Genomic DNA, 7,688 nt, shown 5'->3' with positions numbered 1-7,688 from the left:
CCCCCCCCCCCCAAAACTTTTTTAACCCCCCTCCCTAATCAATTTCAAAATCGAAATTAGAGATAACTTAATTGCATTTTGTAAATTTCGATTGCCCAATTAAAAGGAAAGCCCGACCGACACTAAAAATAAAACCCGACCCAAGTTAACTTAAAAAAATTTTGGAGATCAAATTGAAATTAGGTTTCCTGTCTCTATTTCACGACACAAACGCAGAACATGACAGAGAAAGAGAGAGAGAGACAGAAACGACAGAAGAGAATGCAAAGGAGAGAGAAGATAATGCTGGGGAGAGAGGGATAATGAGGAACGATGAAGATGGTACCATGGACGAAACCCAGACACAAAGTCACGACCTGAGAAACATTGAAGAACCGTTCGACAGTGTGAAGAATGTTGAAGGATCTGTTGTTGTTAGGTATGGAGAAATCAAAAGTCTGGATTTTAAGCTTGTTAAACTTAAATTTCTTATTTGTTTATGTCTTGGCTTGAGTTTGAGTTGTTTTAATTTGATAGAGATGAAAGAGGTGAAATTGAAAGTGCTGAAACCATGGTTGAAACAGAGAAAAAGGACTTCGAAGAAGGGTATGAAACTGAGTATGAGTACGAGGAAAAGAAAAAATCTGGGAAAAAAGATAAGGTGGATGAAGATGAGGAAACTCTTGGTCGATATGAATTTGAAATCGAAGAATCAGTCGCTGAATTTGAGGATGAGGAGCCAACTGAAAGAAACCAGATACCAGAGAGTTCAGATGACTCTTCTGAGGATGAGATTGATGTGCGTGAGAAGAGAATGAAAAGAAGAATAAGTCATGATAGATTAGCTTTGGGGAGTAGCTACTACACCTTGTATGAGTTTAAAGAAGTTATTTTGGAATATGCTTTGAGCAAGAGAAAAAACATTAAGCAAGACAGGTGGGATAAGACAAAAGTTTCATTTGTGTGTGGCATCGGTAAGAAGTGTAAATGGCGAATTTATTGCTCATATGATACTGAAAATCATAAATGGTTGTTAAAAACGAAGTACAAGTTTCATAGTTGCACTCCGGATGGAAAATGCAAGCTGTTGAAAAGTACGGTGATTGCAAGACTATTTTTGGATAAGCTGAGACAGAAAGCGGATTTGATGCCCGAGGGGAAGAAGATGAGGCTGAGTTGCTCATTATCGATGGATTCGTCTCTGTGTTCCTCGTCGTTGTCTCTCTCTCTCTCCCTGTTCCTCGCCATCGTCGTCGTGTCTCTATGTTCTCGTCGTCGTCGTCATTCTATGTTCCCGTCGTCGTCGTGTCTCTCTGTTCCCGTCGCCGTCGTTTCCCTCTGTTCTCGTCGTCGTGGTGTCTCTCCTTGCTCCTGTCGTCGTCTGTGTGTTCTTCGTCGTCTGTTCTTCGTGTTCAAACAATAAAGTCGAAATCCTAATTTAAATTGAGCCCCAATTCGATTTCATTTTGTAATTAACTTCTGTTGGGTTTTTTTTTTTATTCCGGGCCGGGTTTTCCTTTTAATTGGGCAATCGCAATTTACTAAATGCAATTAAGTTATTTCTAATTTCTATTTCAAAATTGATTAAGGAGGGGGATTAAAAAAGCTCGGGGGGAGATATGAAGAGAATTCGTATTTCTGGGTGGATTGTTCAAGAGCCAAGAAGTTTGAGGAGGAATAGATAGGGTGTGCAAGTCTACCGCGAGTTTTAGGCAGCCAACCCTTGTTTTTATATTGAAATAATATTAGAGTGATTAAGGTATGTGCCCCTTATAAGGCCCAAATTGGAAAAGTATACATGACGTGATGGAACTGAGCTGTGTGATGCCTTTTTGGTGTTGGATTGCCAAAAATACTCTTCCGTGTCTGACACATGATTTGCTGCGGGACTGACACAACAGTTCGGGTCTGATGCATCAATTCAAAAAGGCACTATGCATAATGTTTTTTTATAACTTCGACAGTTTTTTGGCAGTTTTTTTAATTTTTTTCTTCAAAATTTTTTTTTTGATGTAGGTCATACTTTTCTCTAACCACTTTTTACATAATCATAATCTTAATCAACATGTTTACATGGCATATTATGCTAATTGTTATCTATCGGTAATATGTTTTTTTAACGTAGATTAAACTTGGAATGCACACGTTATCATTAGTGTGTAACATCATTCATATTGGTTCGTAAATTTGTTTAGAGGTTAACATGCATAGTTATATGCTACGAATAAAAGAAATGTTAAATTATAGGCTAACTATTAACATAGACAATAACACCTTAAAAAGTAATTGCTAACGTAAACTGAAATCGGGGATTTTTACTGTCAGAAATGTAAGTTCGAAGTCATTCCTTGACAAACAAACTGATGTTTTGACGGTTAAAATAATTTGTTAGATGCTACTGATAAGCATAACGCTAACATGAGAGTGTCGCAACAGTCGAATAGGTTCATCACTTCTAGGGATGTTAAGATGGGTTTAGGTTAGCGGGCTTTTAATGGGTTCTGAAAAAAATAAATGTCTATTTAGACCCATTAAACTAGTCGGGTTTTAAATGGGTAACCCACTTGAAACCCATTTATTAAATGAGTTTTTGCTAAAATAAACAGAAACCCGTTTAACCCACTAATGTTTTTTTTAAACGTTGTCGTTTGGTTTTTTAAGGGCCTTTAGTTTTTTTTTCCATTTTCATCTTCTCTTCCGTTTAACCCTCGCGATATCTCTGACGAGATAGGCCGTATACCGACCCTCGCGATATCTCTGAACCTGAGCTGCAACTCCTTCGCCGGAGCAATCCCGTCGCGGTTCTCTAGCCTCGTCAATCTCGGAACTCTCGACATCTCTCACAACAAACTCGCCGGAAACCTAAACGTCTTGGGCTCTTGGCTGATCTTCAGAACCTCGTCTCACTGAACATCTCCTTCAACGAATTCTCCGGCGAGCTGCCCAACGTCTTGGCTGATCTTCAGAATCGAACAGAGGACTCTTTATCTCCACCCGACCCGATAACAATAACGTCTCTCTTCTCCTTCCGTTTTTGAATTTGATTTGTTTTTTGAATTTGATTCGTTTTTGAATTTGATTCCGTTTCTGAAAACCCATTTGGCCTTTGTGAATCATCTCAATATGTAGTAATCATATATATATAGATAGTGCAAAGTTTATAGACATGAATGAAGAAGATGCTCTCGCTGAGATAAATTTGGAAGCTACACAACTAGAAGAACAGCAAAGTGAAACTCATTCTGGGGAATCAGCTCAAGCTCAACGCAAGAGACGTAAAACATCACGGGTTTGGGAAGATTTTGTATCAGTGGGGATAGAAAATGATGGCAAAGAAAGGGCCAGATGCTTGCATTGTTGTATGAAGTTGGTGACACGTAATGAAAAGAATGTGAGCTGTGGAACTCATCATCTACAACGCCACTTGGAAACTTGTCCAAAGAAGCCTCCAAAATAGTTTTACAAACATAATTAAAACGAAAAAATAAATAAAAGAATCTAATTTAAATGGGTCTAAATGGGTTTAAATGGGTACATGTAAATTTCACGGGTTCTAAATGGGTATCCCTAATAGACCTATTTTTAAATGGGTCTAAACGAATATGGGTTCTAAATGGAGTGGGTTCTAAATGGGGTGGGTCTAAATGGGGTGGGTTGTACCATTTTAACATCTCTAATCACTTCGTTTTAACGGTTAACATGATTAGTGATATGCTACAAACAAACATAACTGTAGTGGTCCACTGACTTATCCAACGGCCGCTCCATCACTTTAGGGACCTCCATCATAACATTGTCGGTTTCAGTTTCTTTTTCTTTTTGCTTTTGCTTAATCCTCGTAAAAATCAAATGTGCGCTTTTGAATCTACCTTAAAAACATTTTCTTTCCAGAAAACATTATGGGAACAATGTTACCCACCAAACCATCTTCCTCTTCATCCAACCACCCAAAGTCTGTACCCCCTCCACCAACCTTCTTTTGTGTCATCCAAAATAGACTTCAGATCCATTTATGGGATCATCCAAAATATACTCCGTTGTGATAATATTTTGACAATAATCTAACAAGAACATATCAATATTATTAGTTAATAGACTAGCTACACTGCTACTGCTATTATTTGTTAACACAATATATAACGAGTAAACAAATTATGGTTGCGCTGAATAATGATATGAGCAGGTAAATGCAATTCTAGCAATCAAATGTTTCGTTGTAGACTAGAATTGTTAGAAAAGACAGGCATATCTAATAAGATGTTAATGGATCATAGGAGTGAGATACATACTACATCAAGTAAAATGTTTGATAGTGTGAAATCTCTATATATGACAAACTTCGAAGCTTCTTCATAGAGGAAACAAAGACCTTTTGCAGCACCTACTGCTATCTCATCCGAATACACCAAAAATGTGGCAACAACATTTAAAGAAATAAATTTTTAGAAAATGGTGAAAAAAAAGAAGGAAAAGAAGAACCTTTTGAAGCACCTACTGGAATCTTCATGCCTCCACATCACTTTTACTCTCTACAAATCCTAGGTCCATAACCACTGAGAAGTCGATAGGTACAAAGAGAACAACACCGGATAAGCGGAGGCAGCGAGGCAACACCTCGCCTACGGACCCTTGGACCAAGCTGACCTCGTCGGAGCTCCAGAGAAACCACATGCAGCCATGGTTTCCGAGTAGATTCGTCGTATAGAACCGAACAAAAATTCAGATGCACATACAAAGATGAGAGGAGGGGACGAAGCGGCTAGGGGCTGAGGCAATCGAACTAAACAGAAAAAAAAAGAGGTAGAAGATCCCATCTCGTCAAACACAAAGACTTTTTTTTGTTTCATTTTTGGGTTATGCGACAAAAAATATTCTCTCTTTCTCAATAAGAAACTCCACTTTCGAATCTGAAATGAAAAAGTAGGTTTTTTTGCATAGGTTAAATATTACTAGTCTGACATTTAAACTTATACACCTATAACGTAACTTACACGGTACAAAGAAGCTGACACACTGACACACTACAAATCTAGGAAGATAAGGGTAAATGTGGAATGAAAAATATGTGGGATTGGGTATGGTTAAGGTGCCAATATGAAGTCCAATCAGGGGTACGTAAGTCAATTGTCTTATAATATTATCTCTATTTTTTCTAAACATTTCATAAATTTTGATAGTATTTAGTAAAATTATATTTAAAACCACAATTAGTTTTTATAGATCATATTTCATATACCGGAAACAATATAAGAAAAATAATATTAAAGTGGAATTTCAAAAACTTAATTAATGTATATACAGTAAAATTAATTATTTTCTCATTTCATATTAAAGATATACTCTAAAATAGAAAAATCAAAAAAGAAAACTTTTTGTAAATTAATAACTCTATAAATTAATAAAGTATTATAGTCCAAATATTATTAATTTATAGAGTTTCTACTGTATCCAAAAATAATATAAAATGATAATATTTTAGTACAAAAGTAAAATTTGATTTACCTTTTTAAATTCTAATAACTAGTATAATAAATTTAATAAATAAAAATATTGTAAAACTTATACAAAATATAATGGTTTAAATATATGTATGTATGCATATAATGGATCAGATAAATGTTTCTAAAAATATTAGTATTTGATGAAAAAATATATTAGTATTTGTAATTTTTTTGTTTTTTACTGATATTGCATATTAGTATGTGTTTTCCTTCATATAGTTACGGATATCTGGTTTTTCGGTTCAAAATGAATAACGAATTGAATCAAAATTTACAGACATTTTGTCTAGCCGTACACGATCAAGAGCAGATCTACTTGCATGGAGTGTGGGGCACGTGCCCCATACTAACTTTGTAATTTTTTTTGTTTCTAACATAATTTTGAGCATGTAAATCTAGCATATTTTGTTAATTAAATGGTGTCACACACTCGTTTGACCATACTTTCTCCCATCTTTTATTTAATTTATTTTGTTAATGCCAAATTTAATGTGTCTAATTACTCGTTGTTCTTTAAATTTTTACCATTTCTTGTTCTCTTAAACTTTATTAAATTAGTTATATTTGTCTGATTTGGTCAGTATTGTTGTGTAAATATCAATCTTGGATTTCAAATTTCTTATTTTATACACCCTTGTTTAAAAATAAATATTTTATATTTTATGATTAATACAAATATATTAAGAAATAATAATAGTAAATATATTATTTCCGCGATTAACTAACAACAATTCAATATACACAATTAATTGTTCAAAATTTACATTTTATCATTATTATCTTATATAAAATGTATTAAAATGTAAAATATATATCTTAGAAATAACATTTTGTATTTATCAGAAATACATATCTTAAAAGAACTTTTATCTAACGGAAAGAATATTTAATTAACTAAGTATTTATTGTAAGCGTATATTATTTATAATACTATAATAAAATTGTAAAAATATTTTAAATAATTTATTCATCATATTTCTTTGGAAGTGCAAGTAAAAAAAATTTGCAAAAAATCACATGGGTCATTTGACCCCCCCCCCCCCCCCCCCCCCACACATGTGTATAAATATATGATATGAATAATTAATTTACCAATCTCATCAAATGTTTTCACTGAGCTTCTATATTTACCAATATCTCTTTGCTCGCTTGACTTTCTGACTTGTTTCTATGTCTTTGGATATGAGACTTGGCAAAAGGTGCATATCATCTGAATTTTAGTGATCTACTGGTTGTATCGTTTTTTAAAACGTATCTATAATATGTGTCTGTTTATGTCTTGTGATCATGATTATTGACACTTCATCAATATGTAATGGATGGAATCTTTTTGTAGTGCCATATTATCCATTATTATATTGATAGAGATATACACGTACGATACACATTTTGGAGTCCCAAGAATCTTCTACCTATGTACTTAATTTCACTCCTTTGAGACAAGGATTACTGGATTAGCATTGATTTCGCATTATTTATTTTGTTAGTCATATTTGAGGGAGTGCTCCAGTTTATAATAAAAGTTTTTTTTCTTGAATAGACGGTTTTATCAAATCATGCATACACAATGTCATCAAATACTATAGAGCAAAAAGGAACCAGTAGTACGTAGTCTGTAAACGTCATAAAACAGTTGCGACATGTGCCAGATACACACCACTACAAAAACGCATATATAAACACAGCATGATCTCTCATGGAGAATATCACACTTACAATACATAGCCATTCCGAACTACAAAAGGCCACAACAACACAAATGTAAGAGTTTCTAAGAATTTCATGATCCATTTTTCTTATGTTTGATATTCATTTATAAATAAATTGATTAAATACGGAAGAACCAAAAAATATTCTTAATGAAAAGATTTATTGGAAGAAATTTATGCTCAAACAATTATAAACAACAAAATAAAACAAACCTGTATATTTTTCTTGTGTGAATACAAACTTTATATATAAGCCTGTGATAATGGATCAAACCAGATTTCCTATTACTTTTGTTCTGCTATCAATATTCCATGCAAGTCTCTACATTTGCTATCTTGTGTTTTGCATCTTTGCATACAAACGCTCCTCCTATATGGCTAAAGTAGAACTATAGACTATAGTTAGAGCTAACAAAAATTATGATTTTGGAATGCGATTGGTACTCTTCATAGCAACATTAGGTTGATGTTTTTAGCAAAAAAAAAAAAAAAAAAAAAT

The sequence above is a fragment of the Brassica oleracea genome, chromosome C3, assembly GCF_000695525.1.
Source record: "Brassica oleracea var. oleracea cultivar TO1000 chromosome C3, BOL, whole genome shotgun sequence".
Classification (NCBI taxonomy): domain Eukaryota; kingdom Viridiplantae; phylum Streptophyta; class Magnoliopsida; order Brassicales; family Brassicaceae; genus Brassica; species Brassica oleracea.
Note: the sequence above shows the minus strand (reverse complement) of the source record.